Genomic DNA, 25,147 nt, shown 5'->3' on the forward strand with positions numbered 1-25,147 from the left:
AAAAGCCAAACACAAACCCCAAGACCGAAACATATTCACTGAATGTTCCTGCCAACCCTCACCCTAACTCCTAAACCTATCCTAAACCCTTGAGCCTGACCCCTACCTTAAATCTAAACCTAAGCCTACCCTCTAACCCTAACCTTAACTTAATGTACTCAAATCCTATTCCTAACCTTACCCAGTACGCTAACCCTAACACTCTAATACTAATCCTATCCCATATCCCAAACTGTACCCTAACCTGTACCCTAAAACTAACCCCTTTCCCACTCCCTAACCGTATTTCTTACCCCTTTCCAAATCCATACCCTGACCATGACCTGACCCTAAACCTAACCCCTAACCAAACACTAACCCTAACCCTAGCCCTAATCCCTATCCTAACCCTAACCCTCGCCCTACCCCTAAACCTAGCCCTTCTTTAACTCTAACCCCTAACCCTTAACCCTAACCCTAACTCACATCCTAACCCCTAACCTTAAATGCAAACCTAAGCCCAACCCTAACTCTAACCATAACCCTAACCCCAACTCCAAACCTCCTGCCCTAATCCCTAGAGCCTAAACCCTAACCCTAACTCTAAATCCTGTCCCTAACCCTAACCCTAACCCCCATCCTAACTCTTAACTACTGACCCTTACACTTATGCCTCACCTAACCTCTAATTCGTAACCAGAAGCATAATCATAACTCCTAACATCTAACCTAAGCCTAACCATCAACTGCCTCCCCTCCCCTGACCCTACCATTTATTCTACCCATTCACTTACCCTATGGTTGTGAGTAGTCCCTTCTGATGTGGACGTGGCCCCCAATGGCGCCTCCAGAGTCCTCCACGGGGTCCTGAATAATCCAGGCTCATGTGAGTGCGGACGTGGCCCCACATGTTCCTGAGTCATAGTCAGCAGGTCCTGAGGATGCCTATTCTCCTATCACTGTGGACTATGCCTCACATCCTCTGGAACCCTCACAGCAGGTCCTCAGGAGGCCGGGGCTCCTGTCAGCCTGGGCATGGCCCCACGTCCCCCAGAAAACTCACCGCGAATCCTGAGGAGGCTGTAGGCTCCTGTCAGCATAGACGCATCCCCATACGTCCCGAAGCCAAAGTGCAGATGCTGAGGAGGATGGGGGTCCTGTCACCGTGAATGGGGCACCTAGCTTCCAGAAGCCTCAACTTATATCCTGAGGGCGCCGGGAGCTCCTGCCAGAGTGGAAGCGGTGCCACATCTTCCTGAAGTGTCCCCGTGGGTCCTGGGGCGGCTCAGGGGCTCTTGTCAGCGTAGATGCAGGCCCACAATTTCCTGAAGCCTCCCCGCGGGACCTGAGGTGGCCCAGGGCTCCTGGCAGCGTGGATGCGGGCCCACATCTTCCTGAACTTCAGCGCTGGTCCTGAGGAGACCAGGGCTCCTGTCAGTGTGAACGCGGCCCAATTTCCCCCTGAGACTTCCCGCGGGTCCTGAGGAGGCTGGGATTCATCAGCGTGGACACGTCCCCATGTCCTCCTCAGGCCTCCCCAGCACAGGCTGGCTCCTGTTAGTGAAGGCAGAGGAAGACTACTGCGCATGCGCACCCCTGGGTGGGGCCTGGGCTCGGGTACCCACTGCAGGACACTCAGGTGCTGCAGGAGGCCATGCAGGAGGAGTTGGGTGCTCCAGAGGCCGCACCTGCCTCATCCAGGCTCCAGCTGTGGCCTGTTAACATCGGAAACATCTCACTGAAACGGAGCCCAACACCCGGTTTCCCCAGAAATACTTAAGGACAAGGAATTGGAGCCCACAGGACATGAAATGAAATGTGGACCAGACTTTTACCACATCCTGCAAAACTCACTCAACCCTCTTCCACTGTGGGTGGGACTGCGGGCTAGTGCAGCCGCCCTGGACAGTGTGGAGGCTCCTCAGGATGTTACAAATAGAGCCGTCCTGCGACCAGCAGGTGTATGGCCTGGAGCTCACTCCGAAGATACAGATGCAGTGAGACGTCAGACAACTGCACCCAGTGTCCACAGCAGCCGGGTCCACAGTAGCCACACTGTGGGAGGAGTCTTGGTGCCCTCAGGCAGATGATGGATAAAGAGGATTGGAGATAGATGATGGTCATAGAGAGAGGAATGGTACTCAGCTATCAAAGAGAAGGAACTCTTGCCATTTGCAATGACGTGGATAGAACTAGAGGGATCATGTTAAGTGAAATAAATCAGTCGGGAAAGAGAATGACCGTGTGGTGTCATTCATAGGTGGAATTAAAGAAGCAAAGCAGATAACAACTGTAAAGGGAAGGAAAAACAAATATGATAAAAACAGATGCAGGAAATACAGACTCTTTTTTTTTATTTTTTTTTTATTGGTGTTCAATTTACTAACATACAGAATAACACCCAGTGCCCGTCACCCATTCACTCCCACCCCCCGCCCTCCTCCCCTTCTACCACCCCTAGTTCGTTTCCCAGAGTTAGCAGTCTTTACGTTCTGTCTCCCTTTCTGATATTTCCCACCCATTTCTTCTCCCTTCCCTTATTTTCCCTTTCACTATTATTTATATTCCCCAAATGAATGAGAACATATAATGTTTGTCCTTCTCCGACTGACTTACTTCACTCAGCATAATACCCTCCAGTTCCATCCACGTTGAAGCAAATGGTGGGTATTTGTCATTTCTAATAGCTGAGTAATATTCCATTGTATACATAAACCACATCTTCTTTATCCATTCATCTTTCGTTGGACACCGAGGCTCCTTCCACAGTTTGGCTATAGTGGCCATTGCTGCTAGAAACATCGGGGTGCAGGTGTCCCGGCGTTTCATTGCATTTGTATCTTTGGGGTAAATCCCCAACAGTGCAATTGCTGGGTCGTAGGGCAGGTCTATTTTTAACTGTTTGAGGAACCTCCACACAGTTTTCCAGAGTGGCTGCACCAGTTCACATTCCCACCAACAGTGTAAGAGGGTTCCCTTTTCTCCGCATCCTCTCCAACATTTGTTGTTTCCTGCCTTGTTAATTTTCCCCATTCTCACTGGTGTGAGGTGGTATCTCATTGTAGTTTTGATTTGTATTTCCCTGATGGCAAGTGATGCAGAGCATTTTCTCATATGCATGTTGGCCATGTCTATGTCTTCCTCTGTGAGATTTCTGTTCATGTCTTTTGCCCATTTCATGATTGGATTGTTTGTTTCTTTGGTGTTGAGTTTAAGAAGTTCTTTATAGATCTTGGAAACTAGCCCTTTATCTGATATGTCATTTGCAAATATCTTCTCCCATTCTGTAGGTTGTCTTTGAGTTTTGTTGACTGTATCCTTTGCTGTGCAAAAGCTTCTTATCTTGATGAAGTCCCAATAGTTCATTTTTGCTTTTGTTTCTTTTGCCTTCGTGGATGTATCTTGCAAGAAGTTACTATGGCCGAGTTCAAAAAGGGTGTTGCCTGTGTTCTTCTCTAGGATTTTGATGGAATCTTGTCTCACATTTAGATCTTTCATCCATTTTGAGTTTATCTTTGTGTATGGTGAAAGAGAGTGGTCTAGTTTCATTCTTCTGCATGTGGATGTCCAATTTTCCCAGCACCATTTATTGAAGAGACTGTCTTTCTTCCAATGGATAGTCTTTCCTCCTTTATCGAATATTAGTTGCCCATAAAGTTCAGGGTCCACTTCTGGATTCTCTATTCTGTTCCACTGATCTATGTGTCTGTTTTTGTGCCAGTACCACACTGTCTTGATGACCACAGCTTTGTAGTACAACCTGAAATCTGGCATTGTGATGCCCCCAGATATGGTTTTCTTTTTTAAAATTCCCCTGGCTATTCGGGGTCTTTTCTGATTCCACACAAATCTTAAAATAATTTGTTCTAACTCTCTGAAGAAAGTCCATGGTATTTTGATAGGGATTGCATTAAACGTGTATATTGCCCTGGGTAACATTGACATTTTCACAATATTAATTCTGCCAATCCATGAGCATGGAATATTTTTCCATCTCTTTGTGTCTTCCTCAATTTCTTTCAGAAGTGTTCTATAGTTTTGAGGGTATAGATCCTTTACATCTTTGGTTAGGTTTATTCCTAGGTATCTTATGCTTTTGGGTGCAATTGTAAATGGGATTGACTCCTTAATTTCTCTTTCTTCAGTCTCATTGTTAGTGTATAGAAATGCCACTGACTTCTGGGCATTGATTTTGTATCCTGCCACGCTACCGAATTGCTGTATGAGTTCTAGCAATCTTGGGGTGGAGACTTTTGGGTTTTCTATGTAGAGTATCATGTCATCGGCGAAGAGGGAGAGTTTGACTTCTTCTTTGCCAATTTGAATGCCTTTAATGTCTTTTTGTTGTCTGATTGCTGAGGCTAGGACTTCCAGTACTATGTTGAATAGCAGTGGTGAGAGTGGACATCCCTGTCTTGTTCCTGATCTTAGGGGAAAGGCTCCCAGTGCTTCCCCATTGAGAATGATATTTGCTGTGGGCTTTTCATAGATGGCTTTTAAGATGTCGAGGAATGTTCCCTCTATCCCTACACTCTGAAGAGTTTTGATCAGGAATGGATGCTGTATTTTGTCAAATGCTTTCTCTGCATCCAATGAGAGGATCATATGGTTCTTGGTTTTTCTCTTGCTGATATGATGAATCACATTGATTGTTTTACGGGTGTTGAACCAGCCTTGTGTCCCAGGGATAAATCCTACTTGGTCATGGTGAATAATTTTCTTAATGTACTGTTGGATCCTATTGGCCAGTATCTTGTTGAGAATTTTTGCATCCATGTTCATCAGGGATATTGGTCTGTAATTCTCCTTTTTGGCGGGGTCTTTGTCTGGCTTTGGAATTAAGGTGATGCTGGCTTCATAGAACGAATTTGGAAGTACTCCATCTCTTTCTATCTTTCCAAACAGCTTTAGGAGAATAGGTATGATTTCTTCTTTAAACGTTTGATAAAATTCTCCTGGGAAGCCATCTGGCCCTGGACTCTTGTGTCTTAGGAGGTTTTTGATGACTGCTTCAATTTCCTCCCTGGTTATTGGCCTGTTCAGGTTTTCTATTTCTTCCTGTTCCAGTTTTGGTAGTTTGTGGCTTTCCAGGAATGCGTCCATTTCTTCTAGATTGCCTAATTTATTGGCGTATAGCTGTTCATAATATGTTTTTAAAATCGTTTGTATTTCCTTGGTGTTGGTAGTGATCTCTCCTTTCTCATTCATGATTTTATTAATTTGAGTCTTCTCTCTCTTCTTTTTAATAAGGCTGGCTAATGGTTTATCTATCTTATTAATTCTTTCAAAGAACCAACTCCTGGTTCTGTTGATCTGTTCCACAGTTCTTCTGGTCTCGATTTCGTTGAGTTCTGCTCGAATCTTTATTAACTCCCTTCTTCTCTTGGGTGTAGGATCTATTTGCTGTTTTTTCTCTAGCTCCTTTATGTGTAAGGTTACCTTTTGTATTTGAGTTCTTTCCAGTTTTTGAATGGATGCTTGTATTGCGATGTATTTCCCCCTTAGGACTGCTTTTGCTGCATCCCAAAGATTTTGAACGGTTGTATCTTCATTCTCATTAGTTTCCATGAATCTTTTTAATTCTTCCTTAATTTCCTGGTTGACCCTTTTATCTTTTAGCAGGATGGTCCTTAACCTCCATGTGTTTGAGGTCCTTCCAAACTTCTTGTTGTGATTTAGTTCTAATTTCAAGGCATTATGGTCCGAGAATATGCAGGGGACAATCCCAATCTTTTGGTATCGGTTCAGACCCGATTTGTGACCCAATATGTGGTCTATTCTGGAGAAAGTTCCATGTGCGCTTGAGAAGAATGTGTATTCAGTTGAGTTTGGATGTAAAGTTCTGTAGATATCTGTGAAATCCATCTGGTCCAGTGTATCATTTAAAGCTCTCGTTTCTTTGGAGATGTTTTGCTTAGAAGACCTATCGAGTATAGAAAGAGCTAGATTGAAGTCACCAAGTATAAGTGTATTATTATCTAAGTATTTCTTCACTTTCGTTATTAATTGGTTTATATATTTGGCAGCTCCCACATTCGGAGCATATATATTGAGGATTGTTAAGTCCTCTTGTTGAATAGATCCTTTAAGTATGATATAGTGTCCCTCTTCATCTCTCACTACAGTCTTTGGGGTAAATTTTAGTTTATCTGATATAAGGATGGCTACCCCTGCTTTCTTTTGAGGACCATTCGAATGGTAAATGGTTCTCCAACCTTTTATTTTCAGGCTGTAGGTGTCCTTCTGTCTAAAATGAGTCTCTTGTAGACAGCAAATAGATGGGTCCTGCTTTTTTATCCAGTCTGAAACCCTGCGCCTTTTGATGGGGTCATTAAGCCCGTTCACATTCAGAGTTACTATTGAGAGATATGAGTTTAGTGTCATCATGATATCTATTCAGTCTTTGTTTTTGTGGACTGTTCCACTGAACTTCTTCTTAAAGGGGAATTTTAAGAGGCCCCCTTAAAATTTCTTGCAGAGCTGGTTTGGAGGTCACATATTCTTTCAGTTGCTGCCTGTCTTGGAAGCTCTTTATCTCTCCTTCCATTTTGAATGAGAGCCTTGCTGGATAAAGAGGAAATACAGACTCTTAATGAAAGGAAAAATACTGAGGGCCGCTGGAGTTTGGGGATAAGAGGGGAGGTGTTGTCACGTGCACTGCTGTTATCTCCAACTGGTGAATCCCTGATTTCTTCCTCTGAAAGTATAACACACTATACATTAATTAATTGGGTTTAAACTAATTTAAGTTAAAAAATCATTTGTATCAGAGCACATTTCCTTCTAGACTCTCAGTTTTGCTCATTCAGCTTATACCGGGACCACCCACTGTGGGTCTGGTTTGTCGAAATAGGCTCCATGCCTCGTCCATGGCCCAGCCCAGGTTAGAACTCATGACGCCTGAGATCAGGACCGGAGGTGAGGTCAGGAGTTGGATGCTTAATCAACGGAGCCAGCTGGGGGCCCGAGAACCACACTGCTTTATCCTGTGTCTGTGTGACATCATTTGAAATAGGAAAGTGCTGCGTCCCGCTCTCTCAGGCTCTCCAATACTGATTTGCTGTCCAGGGTCATTTGTGGGGGCGGATGGATGTTATGGGTTTTTTTTTTTCCTATTTATAGGATCTGCCACCATGATTTTGATAGGAATGACATTGAATCTGAGGGTGGATTCAGGAACTGCGGACATTTTCACAAGATGAGGCTCCCACCCCATGAGCCTAGGATGGCCTCCCAGAGCCTGGTATGGCTCAGTGCACAAGTCTTGTGCTCCTTTGGTTCAGTCTCATTATTAATTGAGAATGGAGAAGGGAGTCATATCCTTCATTTCCTTCCTGAGTGCTCATTGTCGGGACACAGCAAGGCTACTCTGTTCTTAGGGTAAGTTTGTGTCCCGTGACTTTACTGAACGCACTCCTTAGTTCTAACAGGTTTTGGTGGAGGCTCTCGGGTTTCATGCTTCTAGTACTGCATCTTCAGCATATAGGGAGAGTGTGACGTCCCCCTTCCAGGTGTGGAACCTTTGCTGTTTACAGTTTAATGTCCTAGAAAGCCCCACAATAGAATCAAACCTGAGCCCAGGACTAGGACAGGAAGGCCCTATTAGCATGAGAACAGAGCTCAATGCCCTTGAAGGCCCCATATCAAAATGTAAACAGAACTTGAGGAATTGCTCCAGCCCTTCTGGAGGTCCCCGAGACTAGCCCTTAAAACTAAGCAAAAACCCACCTTGGGGTCCAAGTCCCTACTCTGCTGTGTCGGGTATACTTGGACACAAGCTCGATCTTGTAAACTAACCCTCGTGTGTTTGCATTCGTGTCGACTTCTCGGTGGTTTCTCATATTCGCAATCTTGGGCACAACAGTCTGAGATAAAAAAAAAAAAACCAAAAGAAACTTGGATGAAGGCAGAGTGAAAGCAGGGTTCTAAGAGAAGCGGCAGAGACCCAGGGGTTTCGCGGCTCTTCTGTGGTGGGCCTGCAGACTGGGGGGCAGGATGCTCAGCCCCAGAGCAAGAGGACCCAGCGTCCCCACCCGTATCCCTCCCATCAGCGCTGAGTCTCAGGGATCAGCACAGTGTGACCCGCTGGAGGCCAGAGGCGCTAAAGCCCACACTACCTTTGACCCCGCAGGTGCATCTCTCAGGCAGATGTGCACCTGACAATCAGCGCCATGGCCCATTCCCAGACCCCACACAGACCACTCGCTGCCACCAAGCTGTTGGACCACAGAGGCTGCAGAGCTTTAGCTCTGCCTGGAAAGTAGGGTCTAGCTTCCTTTGTACTTTGTGCTTTATTTTCATGTATTTTCTTTGATTCTATTTTATAAATTGCCTTATTTTAATTTTTATGTACGTACCTTATATGTTTCTTATGTTTAGTTTCATGGTACTTTAATTGTGTTTCTTATTTTGGGATTTAGAATCTTTTAACAAGCAGGCCAAAATAATCTGGTGTTCTTTTAGGAGGGCAGTTTTTATTGTTTTTCTTGGTTTTTCTTTTTCTTCCTTCTTTCTTTTTTGGAAAAAAAATAATGAGATGGAGAAATTCACCTTCATAAAATAACATGAGGTAGTACTCAAAGCCAGGAAGTTCATCTATTCACATATATGATGTCTAAATACAGTTTAAAACAATGATTATAAAGATAGCAGCTGGGCTGGAAAAAGAGCACAGAACAAAACTAGAAAATCCCTTACTGTAGAAATAAAAGAACTAAAATCTAGTCAAGCCAACGTTAAAAATGCTATAACTGAGATGCAGTCCCAAGTGGAAGCCTTAAAAACAAGGAAGGTTATGGACCACAGAGGCAGACTTGGGAACTCAGCCACTTATTAAAGCAATAACATTCATATCATAGTAGACTCAGAAGATGAAGAGAGAGAAAAGGTGGGCCTTGATCAGCCATTATAAATGACAAATACCCACCATTTGCTTCAAGGTGGATGTAACTTGACGGTATTATGCTGAGTGAAGTAACTCAATCGGAGAAGGACAAACATTGTATGTTCTCATTCACTTGGGGAATATAAATAATAGTGAAAGGGAATATAAGGGAAGGGAGAAGGAATGTGTGGGAAATATCAGAAAGGGAGACAGAACATAAAGACTCCTAACTCGGGATCCCTGGGTGGCGCAGCGGTTTGGCGCCTGCCTTTGGCCCAGGGCACGATCCTGGAGACCTGGGATAGATCCCACGTCGGGGTCCCGGTGCATGGAGCCTGCTTCTCCCTCTGCCTGTGTCTCTGCCTCATTCTCTCTCTCTCTCTGTGACTATCACAAATAAATAAAAATTTAATAAAAAGACTCCTAACTCTGGGAAACGAACTAGGGGTGATGGTAGGGGAGGAGGGCTGGGGTGGGGGTGAATGTGTGATGGGCACTGAGGGGGGCACTTGACGGGATGAGCACTGGGTGTTATTCTGTATGTGGGCAAATTGAACACACATAAAAAAATAAATTTATTATTAAGAAAAAAAAAAGAAGGAAGAAAAAGTGGCACCTGGGTGGCTCAGTCAGTTAAGCTTCTGACTTAGGCTCAGATCATGATACAGGTCCAAGGAAGGCTCCCTGTTCAGCAGGGAACCTACTTCTCCCTCTCCCTCTGCCCGTCTTGCTCATGGTTTTTCTCTCCTCTCTCAATTAATTAAATAAAGTCTTTGAAAAAGACACAAACAAACCCAGAATGAAGAGAAATCACCCATGTAGAAGAATTTCAAACAATTTGTGCAGACATTCCACCCTCAAGTTCATGAGCATAGCTTCCCACTCTTATGTGTGCAATACACATAGTAACTTCCTTCTACAAAATATATTATGAGAAACTTAAAAAAATAATGATAATGAAATAGTAATAATAATAATAATAATAAGAAGAAGAAGAAGAAGAAGAAGAAGAATAAAGAATCACTTTACTACGGAGAAAGCTGACAAACACTACATCAGCAAAATGATCAGATCGATACCAAGACTGATAAATTATGTTGATAGTATCTCTCCTTTATATAATAAAAATAGCAATATATCTCTGTATATAATCCACAAAAACAGTTCAATCATGAGATAAACAACAGACATGTCCCAACTGAGGGAAATTTTACAAATTACTCTACTTCTCAAAGCGTTCCAGTTAAACGACAACAAGGAAAGGCTGAAAGACTGTCACAATCCAGAGGAGCCTAAGGAAACAGGAGGACAAATGGAGTGTGATATGAGGAATGGTAACTCAGCAAAAACTATGGAAATCTGAATAAAGTATTGTCCCTGGTTAATGCAAATATTTTAATATTGATTCATTAGCTAATATTTGAACCGTACTAATATAACATATCCATAATTGGAAATATTGAGTGCAAATGCATGAGAATTCTCTTAGTATCTTCTCAATTTCCCTACAAATCTTTGTTTTATTTTCTAATAAATAAGATTTATTTTGAAAATTGACTTAAATAAATCAGACTCCAAGTGTGAAGACATTTCAAGAATAGTTAACATTTGCCTTATTCTTAAGGAGTTCCTTCGTTAGGAACAAAGTAAAAATTTTATACCAGAAGGAAAGAAAAACAGTTATGAACACGTACAATGCTTCCTCAACCTGAAAAGCAGGAAAGCATAATGAATAGCAAAAATCACCTAAAAATACTTCTATTATAATAGACACCATATTGCAAGTGCATTTAAAATTAGCAAGGCATAACATTTATCTCCTTGACATTTGTCTTCCAAAGAGTTCACAGTGTTTCAGTGTCAGTTGAAACAGGGGAAGAAACTCAGGGAAGAATCCTTCACACAATAATAGGACCATTGGTAATAATGTCTCTCAGTTATTTCCAAATCCATAAAGATGAATTTTCTGATGAGTGACTGAGCTGCGAAAAAATAGTTGAGAAAGCCTCATCCCTCTGAATTACTAGTGTCAGAATATTTTAACAATACTACCACGGATAGTACATTATCCATATTAACAGTCAATATGTCTCAGATTGGAATCTGAGCAATCAGATGGGCAGAGAAAAAAACGCTTTGATTGCTCCTCATCTTTTAAAGGCAAAGGAGAACTTTTCTATGTACAAAGTCAGTTGTCAAGATAGCCTTAGGGAATAAGAGTCTGCAGCATCAAATCACGCTGCATAGCCGAGATGCCCGATCTCCAGGTCTTCCTGATCCCAAATCCCTGGGTTTGTCCCCCAACACAGGCTGCCACGCTGAGGTCATTTGCAATTGCTCTCTTAGGAGCTCCGGGGAGGGCGGCAGGAGCTAGAAAGTATGGGACGGGACGTGGGGAGGCCGAGAACATTACGGCCATTCCACTTTAAGTTCAGCATTTGCACAAGTCCAGCAATCCCAGTCCCCTGTGAAGAAGAGCTGAAATTTACATGACTTCAGTTACAGGAAAAAAACAAAAATTTACAGCTTAATGTCCTAGAATGCCCCAGAATAGAATAAAAACTGAGCCGAAGCCAAGGGCTGGAAGCCCCTATTAGAATGAGAAGAGAGCTCAATGCCCTTGAAGGCCCCATATCAAAATGTGAACCGTACTTGAGGAATTGCTCCAGCCCTTCTGGAGGTCCCCGAGACCAGCCCTTAAAACTAGGCTAAAACCGTCCTCAGGGTCCAAATCCCTGCTCCACTCTGTGGGGAATACTTGGACCCATGCTCGAGTTTGTAAAACAACCCTCGTTTGTTTGCATCAGTGTCGGCTCCTTAGTGGTTTCTTGGATTCGCCATCTTGTGCACAACACCCCCATGTCCCCTTCCCACCTGGACTGACTCCCTGTCCCCTCCCACCCAGGCTGACCCTCAGTCACCTCCCCGCCCACAACAGCTGGGCACAGGCCCTCACACAGGTCCATGGGCATGCTGGGCACTCCCGCCCTCCCTGGCCTCCCAGGGGAAGGAAGGAGGATTCAGCAGGACACACTCCCATGGTGACCCCTGGCTCCCTGCCCAGGGTGGCACCTGGTGACATGTCGGGGTCTGAGTCCCTGATGCTGGCTCCTCCTCCCTGGTATTCCCACAGGAAATGAAGTAAGAGGCCCTGGTCTCCTCCAGGAACATCAAGCAGGTGGACATGGACATCAACATGACATTCAGCAGTCACATCATGTTTTGGGACTACTACCGGGTAGTATGAGGCTGAGGTGCCAGGGGGTATTGGGACCCGGGGGAGGACTGGTGGATTCTGAGTAGGGAACATGGGGCTTTGAGGCCGGGGGAAGAACAGCAGCCAACAAAACACGGCAGCATGAAAGGGTGCTAGGGATGACCTCTGTGCCCCAACACCCAGTGTCTTAGGGATGAGGAGGTCACTAGGATGGGTCGTCCAGGGCTTGCCATGGGAGCTGAACCCCAAAGGGGTAACGGACGGCACCCTGAAACCAGGTGCCTGGGTGGGGGCCATGGGGGGCATTAAGGGGACCTGGGGGCAGGTTGCATGGCTGTGACTGGAGGAGGACACACATCGATCCGATGAGGGTCGGAAGGGTCAGAGTGACACCCACCCACGGTGCTTTATATATTTCTAAATTCTATGCATTTAATTTGAGACAATTTGCAATTTGTAAACATACATAGTATGATGACCCCCAGATAATGCACCCGGTCCAGCCAGGGCCCTGCACTGACCACCCGGGACCCCTGGGGCAGGTGTCACAATAAACCCCAGACTGTGGTCGCCATTATCTGTAGATGTCTTGGTGTGCATCTTAAAGAAAGGGGATGCCCTGTGTCCGCAGGCCCTCCACGCCATCCCCCTCACTCCCTACCCATACACTATCCCCCTACATCATTATCCCTCATGGCATCCCCCCTACACCATCCCCCTCAAACCCACACACCCCCACACAAACCCCACCCACACTATACCCCAACACCATCCCCCCTACACCATCCCCCTCAATCCACCACCATCATACCCCTGCCCCAAAATCATCCATTCACACACCATCGCCCCCCAGCAAGGACCCAGTGCAGGTGCACCCTGTGGGACATGCTCAGCCTCCCCGTGGTTCTCTGGACAGCCTGCTACCATCAGAAGCCCGGTGTCCCATAGAGTGTCCAGGGGTTGCAGGGAGGAGGAAAGACAGGGAGCCCCCGACAGGGTGAGTGCAGGTAGGTGGAGCAGAGGAAGCACTGTGCCCTGCCTCCTCCCACTCTTCCTCCTGGAGGGCGGCACAACCTGCACAGGACACCAGCCCCTAACCCAGAGGGACCTGGGCTGACTTGGGCCCAGGCTCTTGGGGGTTGGGTTGATTTGAGTCCCCACCAGTCCCAACTCAAGGACTAATGGAATCAGGCCCCATGGCCCTGGCCAGCCCTGGATTCTGGCCCCGGGCTGAGCAAGCCCTCTCACAGCTGGATGTGGCCTGCAGGGCCCTGGGCGTGCCCCACAGATACAGGTCGCTGATCTAGGGCAGCCCTGGGGATCCCGGGACACACCAGTGTGGGGAGAGGAGGGGTAAGCTGGTGGGCCACACCCGCACCCACACCAGGAGGCAGGCTCCTCCAGGTGCTGTGGCCCCAGAGAGCCCAGGCCGGGGTCCAGCTGCCCTGCGGGGACCCAGAGCAGGAGCCCATGAACTGCAGGTCCAGGTCAGCTCTGCTGTCCTCAGAACCGTCAATCAGGCTGAAACCTCAGGACACTCACCCCCACACGGAGTCCACACATGCTCCCAGGTGGGGGACTCCAGCACCCGCCCCCCCACCCCATGTGATTCTTGCCCCCCCCTTAAAGGACAGAAAGGTCTCCTTCTCCAGGAGAAGGCACGAACTCATGGCTCTGAGCCCTTTGCTGTAGAAACTCAATAAAGTGTTGTGGTGTGAAAATGCAGAGCCAGCCCATTTCTGTGTCTCCCAGAACTATGTGCTTGGGGCATGGAGAGACCCCCAGAGAGGAGGAGGGGGCACTACCTAGGCCCCACCAGCCCCTGCAGGGGCGCCACCAGGCACACACAGCTGATTTCCCCACATGCCTTCCAGTGCAACCAGACCCCCTGCTGGACATGGGAATGTGGCCGAGCCAAAACTTCCAGCTCTGCTGACCCTCCAGCTGAAAGTTCCTGCATGAGTGAGCCCCGGCGTGGCCAGGAGAGCCCAGCTAGCTGCCCAGTGCCAGCACCAGAAATGATGTTCTGCCAACCATTTCGGGGTTTTGCGTGACCCAGCCAGAGGATCTGATAGCTGCATGGGATAGCTGCATGTGATAGACACACACGCATCTCAAAACCAACAAAAGTCGGAATCCTCCCAATGTTGTCAAACAGGAGCCAGATGGTTACATACACTACACTGTGGTCTCCAATAGGATATTTGGAAAAATGCTATAAGCCATAACTGCAGAGGTGTTGGACGCATGGAATGTGTTTGCAGTGTTCCAACAGGGAGGGCAGAGGGGCAGGAAGCATCCTCCGGAGTGGGGGGGCCCTCCTAGGAAAGGACACCATGTCCTTGTGAAGGCTACGGAGGGTGAAATCTCCTCCTCTCTTTCTGCTTCTGGTTTTCATCCTAAATGCCATTTTCCTCAATCATATTAGCAAGAATTTATTTTATGTTTTTAAATTTCTTTTTATTGGAGTCCAATTTGTATGAATTCTTTCTTCAGCAAGGGTGTCATACAGGAGAGGCGAGAGAAAGATTTTCCCAGACAGGCAACATATAAAGGAGTTCATGACCACTTAACCAATCCAGTAAGGAATTTTAAGAGGGACTCTTCTAGTGGGGGAAAAAAGAGACCAAAAGCAACAAAGACAAGAAAGGCCCAGAGAACGTCACCAGAAACACCAACTCTTCCGGGAACACAAATGCACAAAGTTCATATCTTTGAATAATCACTCTGAATGCTGATAGACTAAATGCTCCAATAAAAAGATATAGGGTATCAGAGTGGCTTAAAAAACAGGATCCGGGATGTCTGGGTGGCTCAGGGGTTGAGCCTCTGCCTTTGACTCAGGGTGTGATCCTGAAGTCTTGGATCGAGTCCCATATTGGGCTCCTGGTGGGGAGCCTGTTTCTCTCTCTGCCTAATTTTCTGCCCCCCCCCCTCAGTCTCGCTCACTCTCACACTATCATAAATAAAATTATTATTAAAAAAACAACATCCATCTGTACGCTGCCTACAAGATGCTCACCTTAGACCTATAGACACCAACAGATTGAAAGTCAGGGGATGGAAAATCACCTATGACGCTAATGGATATCAAAAGAAAGATGGAGAACCCATACTTATATCAAACAAATTAGATTTGAAAACACACCCTGGGGGACACCTGGTGGCTCAGTGGTTGAGCATCTGCCTTCGGCTCAGGGTGTGATTCTGGGATCTCAGGATCGAGTCCCACATCATCCTCCCTTTGGGGAGGCTGCCTCTCACTCTGCTATGTTCCTTCCTCTGCTTCTCTGTGTAATTCTCATGAATAAATAAATAAAGATTTTAAATTTCAAAAAAGAAAGAACAAATACTGTAAGAAGAGATGAAGAAGGGCATTATTTCATAATTAAAAAGACTCTCTATCATGATAAAACAACTAAATATTTATGCTGCCAACATGGGAGTACCTAAATATAGAAACCACTGTTGGTGGGAATGTGAACTGATGCAGCCACTCTGGAAATCTCTGTGGAGGTTCCTCAATGAGATAAAAATAGACCTGCACAATGACCCAGAAATTGCACTGTTGGGGATTTACCGCAAAGATTCAGATGCAATGAAACGCCGGGACACCTGCACCCTGATGTTTATATTAGGAATGTCCACAATAGCCAAACTGTGGAAGGAGCCTCGATGTCCATCGAAAGTTGAATGGATAAAGAAGATGTGGTTTATGTATACAATGGAATGTTACTCAGCCATTAGAAATGGACTGCTCCCGAGTTACTGCGTGGGCTGAATACAGGTTTCCAGAGCTGGCTGTTGCCACTGGGGTTGTTCCTCCTGGGGCCTCACGGGGTAAACTAACCACACTGAGCCCTGCACCAGGCAAGGGACAGAGCAGCTCCCCCAAGTGCTAACACCTGTAAATCCACACAACAGGCCCCTCCCCTGGAAGACCAGCTAGACGGACAAGTTCCAGGGGAAGTCAAGGAACTTAAAGTATACAGAATCAGAAGATCCCCCCATGTTTTTTTTATTTATGATTGCTTCCCCCACCCTTTTTCCCCATTTTCTTTCTTTTCTTTCTTTTTTTATTCTCTTTTTTCCTTCTTTCTTCCTTTATTCTTTGCCTTTTTCTCTTTTCTTTCCTTCTTTCTCTCCTCTCTTTTTCTCCTTTTCCCAATTCAATTTGTTTTTGGCCACTCGGCACTCAGGAAAATGACTAGAAGGAAAACCTAACCTCAAAATAAAGAATCAGAAACAGTCGTCTCTCCCACAGAGTTACAAAATCTGGATTACAATTCAATGTCAGAAAGCAAATTCAGAAGCACTATTATACAGCTACTGGTGGCTCTAGAAAAAAGCATAAAGGACTCAAGAGACTTCATGACTGCAGAATTTAGATCCAATCAGGCCGAAATGAAAAATCAATTGAATGAGATGCAATCCAAACTGGAAGTCCTAACGATGAGGCATAACGAGGTGGAAGAACGAATGAGTGACATAGAAGACAAGTTGATGGCAAAGAGAGAAACTGAGGAAAAAAGAGACAGACAATTAAATGACCAGGAAGACAGATTAAGGGAAATAAACGACAGCCTGCGGAAGAAAAACCTACGTGTAATTGGGATTCCCAAGGGCGCCAAAATGGACAGAGGGCCAGAATAAGTATTTGAACAAATAATAGCTGAAAACATTCCTAATCTGGGAAGGAAAACATGCGTTCAGATGCAGGAAATAGAGAGATCCCCCCCTTAAATCAATAATAACCATCCAACACCTCGACATTTAATAGGGAAACTTGCAAATTCCAAAGATAAAGAGAAGATCTTTAAGCAGCAAGAGACAAGAAAATCCTGACCTTTATGGGGAGGAGCATTAGGGTAACAGCAGACCTCTCCATAGCAACCTGGCAGGCCAGAAAGTGCTGGCAGGATATATTCAGGGTCATCAATGAGAATAACATGCAACCGAGAATACTTTATCTAGCAAGGCTCTCATTCAAAATGGAAGGAGAGATAAAGAGCTTCCAAGACAGGCAGGAACTGAAAGAATATGTGACCTCCAAACCAACTCTGCAAGAAATTTTAAGGGGGACTCTTAAAATTCCCCTTTAAGAAGAAGCTCAGTGGAACAATCCACAAAAACAAGGACTGAATAGATATCATGAAGACGCTAAACTCATATCTGTCGATAGTAACTCTGAACGTGAATGGGCTTAATGACCCCATCAAAAGGCGCAGGGTTTCAGACTGGATAAAAAAGCAGGACCCATCTATTTGCTGTCTACAAGAGACTCATATTAGACAGAAGGACACCGACAACCTGAAAATAAAATGTTGGAGAACTATTTACCATTCAAAAGGTCCTCAAAAGAAAGCAGGGGTAGCCATCCTTATATCAGAAAAACTAAAATTTACCCCGAAGAGTGTAGTGAGAGATGAAGAGGGACACTAAATCATACTTAAGGGATCTATCCCACAAGAAGACTTAACAATCCTCAACATATGCCCCGAATGTGGGAGCTGCCAAGTATTTAAACCAATTAATAACCATAGTGAAGAAATACTTAGATAATAATACACTTATACTTGGTGACTTCAATCTAGCTCTTTCTACCCTCGATAGGTCTCTAAGCACAACATCTCCAAAGAAAAAAAGAGCTTTAAATGATACACTGGACCAGATGGATTTCACAGAAATCTACAGAACTTTACATCCAAACTCAACTGAATACACATTCTTCTCAGGTGTACATGAAACTTTCTCCAGAATAGACCACATACTGGGTCACAAATAGGGCCTGAACCGATACCAAGGGATTGGGATCATCCCCTGCATATTCTCAGACCATAATGCCTTGAAATTAGAACTAAATCACAACAAGAAGTTTGGAAGGACCTCAAACACATGGAGGTGAAGGACTATCCTGCTAAAAGATGAAAGGGTCAACCAGGAAATTAAGGAAGAATTAAAAGCTTTCATGGAAACTAATGAGAATGAACATACAACCGTTCAAAATCTTTGGGATGCAGCAAAAGCAGTCCTAAGGGGGATATACATCGCAACAGAAGAAGAGACTTAATTAAAATTCGAGCATGGGATCCCTGGGTGGCGCAGCGGTTTAGCGCCTGCCTTTGGCCCGGGACGTGATCCTGGAGACCCGGGATCGAATACCACGTCGTGCTCCCGGTTCATGGAGCCTGCTTCTCCCTCTGCCTATGTCTCTGCTTCTCTCTCTCTCTGTGACTATCATATAAATAAATAATAAATAAAAAAAAATTCAAGCAGAACTCAAGGAAATCGAGACCAGAAGAAATGTGGAACAGATCAACAGAACCAGGAGTTGGTTCTTTGAACAAATTAATAAGATAGATAAACCATTAGCCAACCAGATTAAAAAGAAGATAGAGAAGACTCAAATTAATAAAATCATGAATGAGAAATGAGAGATCACTACCAACACCAAGGAAATACAAACGATTTTAAAAGCATGTTATGAACAGCTATACGCCAATAAATTAGGCAATCTAGAGGAAATGGGCACAATCCTAGATAGCCAAAAAACTACCAACTGGAACAGGAAGAAATAGAAAACCTAAACAGGCCAATAACCAGGGAGGAAATTGAAGCAGTCATCCAAAACCTCCCAAGACACAAAAGTCCAGGGCCAGATGGCTTCCCAGGGGAATTCTATCAAACGTTTAAGGAAGAAACCATACCTATCCTACTAAAGCTGTTTGGAAAGATAGAAAGAGATGGAGTACTTCCAAATTCATTCTATGAGGCCAGCATCACCTTAATTCCAAAACCAGACAAAGACCCCACCAAAAAGGAGAATTACAGACCAATATCCCTGATGAACATGGATGCAAAAATTCTCAACAAGATACTAGCCAATAGGATCCAACAGTACATTAAGAAAATTATTCACCATGACAAAGTAGGATTTATCTCCGGGACACAAGGCTGGTTCAACACTCGTCAAACAATCAATGGGATTCATCGTATCAGCAAAGAAAAACCAAGAACCATATGATCCTCTCATTAGATGCAGAGAAAGCATTTGACAAAATAGAGCATCCATTGCTGATCAAAACACTTCAGAGCGTAAGGATAGAGGGAACATTCCTCGACATCATAAAGGCCATCTACGCAAAGCCCACAGCAAATATCATTCTCAATGTGGAAGCACTGGGAGCATTTCCACTAAGATCAGGAACAAGACAGGGATGTCCACTCTCACCACTGCTATTCAACATAGTACTGGAAGTCCGAGCCTCAGCAATAAGACAACAAAAATAAATAAAGGCATTCAAATTGGCAAAGAAGAAGTCAAACTCTCCCTCTTCGCCGATGACATGATACTCTAACTAGAAAACCCAAAAGCCTCCCCCCCAAGATTGCTAGAACTCATACAGCAATTTGGTAGCGTGGCAGGATACAAAATCAATGCCGAGAAATCAATGGCATTTCTATACACTAACAATGAGACTGAAGAAAGAGAAATAGAGGAGGCAATCTGATTTACAATTGCACCCAAAAGAATAAGATACCTAGGAATAAACCTAACAAAGGAGGTAAAGGATCTCAACCATAAACATTATAGAATGCCTCTGAAAGAAATTGAGGAAGACACAAAGAGATGGAAAAATATTCCATGCTCATGGATTGGCAGAATTAATATTGTGAAAAAGTGAATGCTACCCAGGGCAATGTACACGTTTAATGCAATCCCTATCAAAATACCATGGACTTTCTTCAGAGAGTTAGAACAAACTATTTTAATATTTGTGTGGAATCAGGAAAGACCCCGAATAGCCAGGGGAATTTTAAAAAAGAAAACCATATCTGGGGGCATCACAATGCCAGATTTCAGGTTGTACTACAAAGCTGTGTTCATCAAGACAGTGTGGTACTGGCACAAAAATAGACTCATAGATCAATGGAACGGAATAGAGAACCCAGAAGTGGACCCTCAACTTTATGGTCAACTGATATTCAATAAAGTTGGAAAGACTAATCATTGGAAGAAAGACAGTCTCTACGATATACGGTACTGGGAAAATAGACATCCACACTCAGAAGAATGAAACTAGACCACTCTCTTTCACAATACACAAAGATAAACTCAAAATGGATGAAACATCTAAATGTGAGACAAGAATCCATCAAAATCCAAGAGAACTCAGGCAACACCCTTTTTGAACTCGTCCACAGTAAATTCTTGCAAGGTACATCCATGAAGGCAAAAGAAACAAAAGCAAAAATGAACTATTGTGACTTCTTCAAGATAAGAAGCTTTTGCACAGCCAAGGGTACAGTCAACAAAACTAAAAGACAACCTACAGAGTGGGAGAAGATGTTTTCAAAAGACATATCAGATAAAGGGCTAGTTTCCAAGATCTATAAAGAACTTCTTAAACTCAACACCAAAGAAACAAACAATCCAATCATGAAATGGGCAAAGGACATGGATAGAAATTTCACAGACAAAGACATAGATATTGCCAACATGCACATGAGAAAATGCTCTGCATCACTTGCCTCAGGGAAATACAAATCAAAACTACAATGAGATACCACCTCACACCAGTGAGCATGGGGAAAATTAACAAGGCAGGAAACCACAAATGTTGGAGAGGATGCGGAGAAAAGGGAACCCTCTTACACTGTTGGTGGGAATGTGAACTGGTGCAGCCACTCTGGAAAACTGTGTGGAGGTTCCTCAAAGAGTTAAAAATAGACCTGCCTTATGACCCAGCAATTGCACTCTTGGGGATTTACCCAAAATATTCAGATGCAATGAAATGCCGGGACACGTGCACCCCGATGTGTTTAACAGGAATGTCCACAATAGCGAAACTGTGGACGGAGCCATGGTGTCCATCGAAAGATGAATGGATAAAGAAGATATGGTTTATGTATACAATGGAATATTACTCAGCCATTAAAAACGACAAATACCCACCATTTGCCTCGACGTGGATGGAACTGGAGGGTATTATGCTGAGTGAAGTAAGTCAATTGAAGAAGGACAAACATATGTTCTCATTCAATTGGTTAATATAAATAATAGTGAAAGGGAATATAAGGGAATGGAGAAGAAATGTGTGGGAAATATGAGAAAGGGAGACAGAACATAAAGACTCCTAACTCGGGGATCCCTGGGTGGCTCAGCGGTTTAGCGCCTGCCTTTGGCCCAGGGCACGATCCTGGAGTCCCAGCATCGAGTCCCACATCGGGCTCCCGGCATGGAGCCTACTTCTCCTTCCTCCTGTGTCTCTGCCTCTCTTTCTCTCTCTCTCTATGTCTATCATAAATACATAAATATTTTTAAAAAAAGACTCCTAACTCTGAGAAAGGAACTAGGGATGCTTTAAGGGGAGGAGGGCGGGGGGTGAAGGTGAATGGGTGAAGGGTAGTGAGAGGCGCCCTTGCCGGGATGAGCAGTGGGTGTTATTCTGTTTGTTGGTAGATTAAACACCAATAAAAAATAAATTTATTTAAAAAAATGTTCAAACAACTAAATATTTATGCTGATACATGGGAGTACCTAAATATAGAAACCAATTAACAACAAACATACAGGAACTCACTGATAATAATACAATGACAGGGGATTTTAACACCCACTTATGGCAATGGACCGATCGTCTATGCAGAAAATCAAAAGGGGAACAATAACATTGACACACTGGACCACAGAGACTCAACAGATATAGTCTGAACATTTATTCCTAAAGCAGAATACACATTCCTTTCAAGTGCACATGGGACATTCTCCAGAACAGATCATATCATGTCCCACAAATCAGCCCTTAACAGGTACAACAGGTACAAGAAGGTTGATATCACACCCTTTACATATTTGGACCATGATGCTATGAAACTGGAAGTCGACAGTAAGAAACAAAATTGACAGACCAAAAATACATGGAGATTATGAACATCCTACTAGAGAATGAATAGAGCAACCAGGAAATTAAAGAGGAAATTTAAAACAAAAAAAAAATGAAAACATGTTTCTCCAAACCTCTGGGATGTTGCAAAGGCAGTCCTAAGAGGGAAGTACATAGCAATACAGGCCTATCTCAAGCAACAAGAAGTCTCCAATTCGCAACCTAACCCTACACCCAAAGAGGCTGGAAAAGGAATAGCTAACAAAGCCTAAAGGCTACAGAAAAAGGGAAAAAATAAAGATGAGAGCAGAAATAAACAATGCAGAAATTAAAAAAACAGTAGAATGGAATAACGAAACTAAGAGCTGGTTCTCCAAAATAATTAAGAAAATGGATCAAGCCCTAGCCAGTCGTATCAACTAGAAAAGAGAAAACCTAAATAAATAAAATCACAAATGAGAGAAGTGAGATAACAATTAACACCAGAAAAATAAGACAATTATAAGGGAATACTATGAAAGATTATACGCTAACAAACTGGGAGACCTGCAAGAAAAGGACAAATCCCTAGAAATGTACAAACGAGCACATGTGCAAAACTGAAATAGGAAGAAATGGAAAATATGAACAGACCCATAACTAGCAAAGAAATTGAATCAGCAAGGCACCTGGGTGCCTCAGTGATTGAGCAACTGCTTTGGCTCAGGTCATGATCCCAGGGTCCTGGGGGATCACGTCCCACATCAGGCTCCCCATATGGAGCCTCATTTTCCCTCTGCCTATAACTCTGCCCCTCTCTGTCTCTCATGAATAAATAAGTAAAGGTGCAGCCACTGTGGAACAGTCTGGAGGGTCCTCGAGAAGTTAAAAATAGGGGATCCTTGGGTGGCACAGCGGTTTGGCGCCTGCCTTTGGCCCAGGTCGTGATCCTGGAGACCCGGGATCGAATCCCACCTCGGGCTCCCGGGGCATGTAGCCTGCTTCTCCCTCTGCCTGTGTCTCTGCCTCTCTCTCTGTGATTATCACAAAAAAAATTTTAAAAAAGAAGTTAAAAATAGAGCTACCCTATGATTCCAAAATTGCACAGCTAGGTACTTACCCTGAGGATACAAAAGTAGTTGAGTAGATTCGAAGAGGAACACGCAGCCCAGTGTTGGTAGCAGCATTGTCAACAACAGCGAAACTGTATAGAGCCCAGATGTCCATCGACAGAAGAATGGGCAGAGACGATGTGGTAAATATACACACTGCGACATCACTCGGTCATCAGAAGGGATGAAAGGAAGCCATTTACAATGACGTGGGAGAAGTGGAAGGGACTTATGCTAAATGAACTCACTCAGTCAGAGAAAGACAGATACCAAATACCATACAATTGCATTCACATGTGAATTTTAAGAAACCAAACAAACTGGCAAAGGGGCAGAGGGGGGATGAGAGAAGCAAACAAAAAAACACACTCTTAACCACAGAGAATAAACTAATAGATACCAGAGGAACGGGGGGGAAGGGGAATCAGGGGATGGGCATAGAGGAGGTCACCTCTGACCAGACCCAGGCGTTGTATTCAAGGGTGAATCACTATGTGGTAAACCTGATACTATATCATACTGTGTTTACAAAGAGGAATTCAAGTAAAAGTTTAAAATAATAATTGGTAGTATTGATGAAACATGTGTGCACAAGAGATAAAATCATAAAAGCAACTGAAAATCCAAAGAGTCTTTAGAGCCACAAATCCCCCTCCTTAGCTCAGCTCAGGAGAAGCCTGCCATGCCTATTCTCACCCCAGCAGAAGCCTGGATTTTGACTCTCTGTGGAGGCTGCTGACTTGGTGGAGTCAGGCTATCTTTGAACCCAAAATCTAAATAGAGTGCATAAAACTAAACTGCCCAAGATGCTAGGAATCCCAGTGCAGGCACATGCCAAGACACAAACTCTAACCATACAGAGACATAACCCTAACCCTCCACTTAAGCCTAATGATAACCTAACCCTTAAACAAGAATTATCACTAATCAAAAACCAAACACAAACCCCAAGACCGAAACACATTCACTGAACCTTCCTGCCAACCCTCACCATAACCCCTAAACTAACCCTTAACCCTGACCCTTACCTTAATCTAACCCTAACCCTAACCTCTAACCCTAACCTTATCTTAATGTACTCAAATCCTATTCCTAACCTTAACATGTACCCTAACCCTAACCCTCTAATACTAATCCTATCTCATACCCCAAACTGTACCCTAACATGTACCCTAAACTAATCCCTAACCCACTGCCTAACCCTCTCTTACCCTTTTCCAAAACCATACCCTGACCCTGACCTGACCCTAACCCTAACCCCTACCAAACACTAACCCTAACCCTAGCCCTAACCCCTATCCTAAACCTAACCCTCGCCCTAACCCTAAACCTAGCCCTAACTTTAACTCTTCTCCCTAACCCTAACGACTAACCCAAACTCACACCCTAACCCCTAACCCTAACTGCAAACCTAGCCCAACCCTAACTCTAACCATAACCCAAACCCTAATTCCTAACCTCCTACCCTAATCCCTAAAGTCTAAACCCTAAACCTAACTCTTACTCCTGTCCCTAACCCAAACCCCCTTCCTAACTCCTAACCACTGACCCTTACTCTTAACCCTCACCCTAACCTCTAATCCATAACCATAAGCTTAATCACTAACCCCTAACATCTAACCTAAGCCTAACCACCAAATGCCTCCCCTCCCCTGACCTTAGCATTCATTCTACCCATTCACTTACCCTATGGTTCTGAGGAGTCCCTTCTGACATTGACGTGGCCCCTAACAGCACCTCCAGAGTCCTCCAGGGGGTCCTGAGGAAGTCAGGCTCCTGTGAATGCGGACGTGGCCCCACGTGTTCCAGAGTCATAGTCAGCGGGCCCTGAGTATGACGGGTCTCCTGTCAACGTGGAGTATGCCTCCTCTGGAAGGAGATGGAACATCCTTCTGGGTGCCTCACATCCTCTGGAAGCCTCACCGCAGGTTTCAGGAGGCCGGGGGCCTCCTGTCAGCCTGGACTGGCCCAAGTCCTGAAAACTCACACCGGTCCGAGGAGGGTTGTGGTTCCTGTAATTTAGATGCAAGCCCAGTGTGCCAAAGACAAAAGTGCAGGTCCGAGGAGGAAGCGGTCATACAGTCGGACG

The 25,147-nt window shown here is 44.5% G+C and overlaps 1 long non-coding RNA gene across 1 annotated transcript; it reads right to left on the minus strand.

Moving 5' to 3' along the window:
* Nucleotides 1-7,718: 7,718 nt before the first annotated feature.
* On the minus strand, nt 7,719-24,811 carry LOC119878907. Its single transcript, XR_005387229.1, has 3 exons — nt 24,745-24,811; nt 23,067-23,214; nt 7,719-7,844 (listed from the first exon to the last, which is right to left on the minus strand). It is a non-coding gene; the product is annotated as an uncharacterized LOC119878907 (long non-coding RNA).
* Nucleotides 24,812-25,147: the final 336 nt, after the last annotated feature.

This window comes from Canis lupus, unplaced genomic scaffold (assembly GCF_011100685.1).
Source record: "Canis lupus familiaris isolate Mischka breed German Shepherd unplaced genomic scaffold, alternate assembly UU_Cfam_GSD_1.0 chrUn_S2051H2250, whole genome shotgun sequence".
In the NCBI taxonomy this organism is placed as follows: domain Eukaryota; kingdom Metazoa; phylum Chordata; class Mammalia; order Carnivora; family Canidae; genus Canis; species Canis lupus.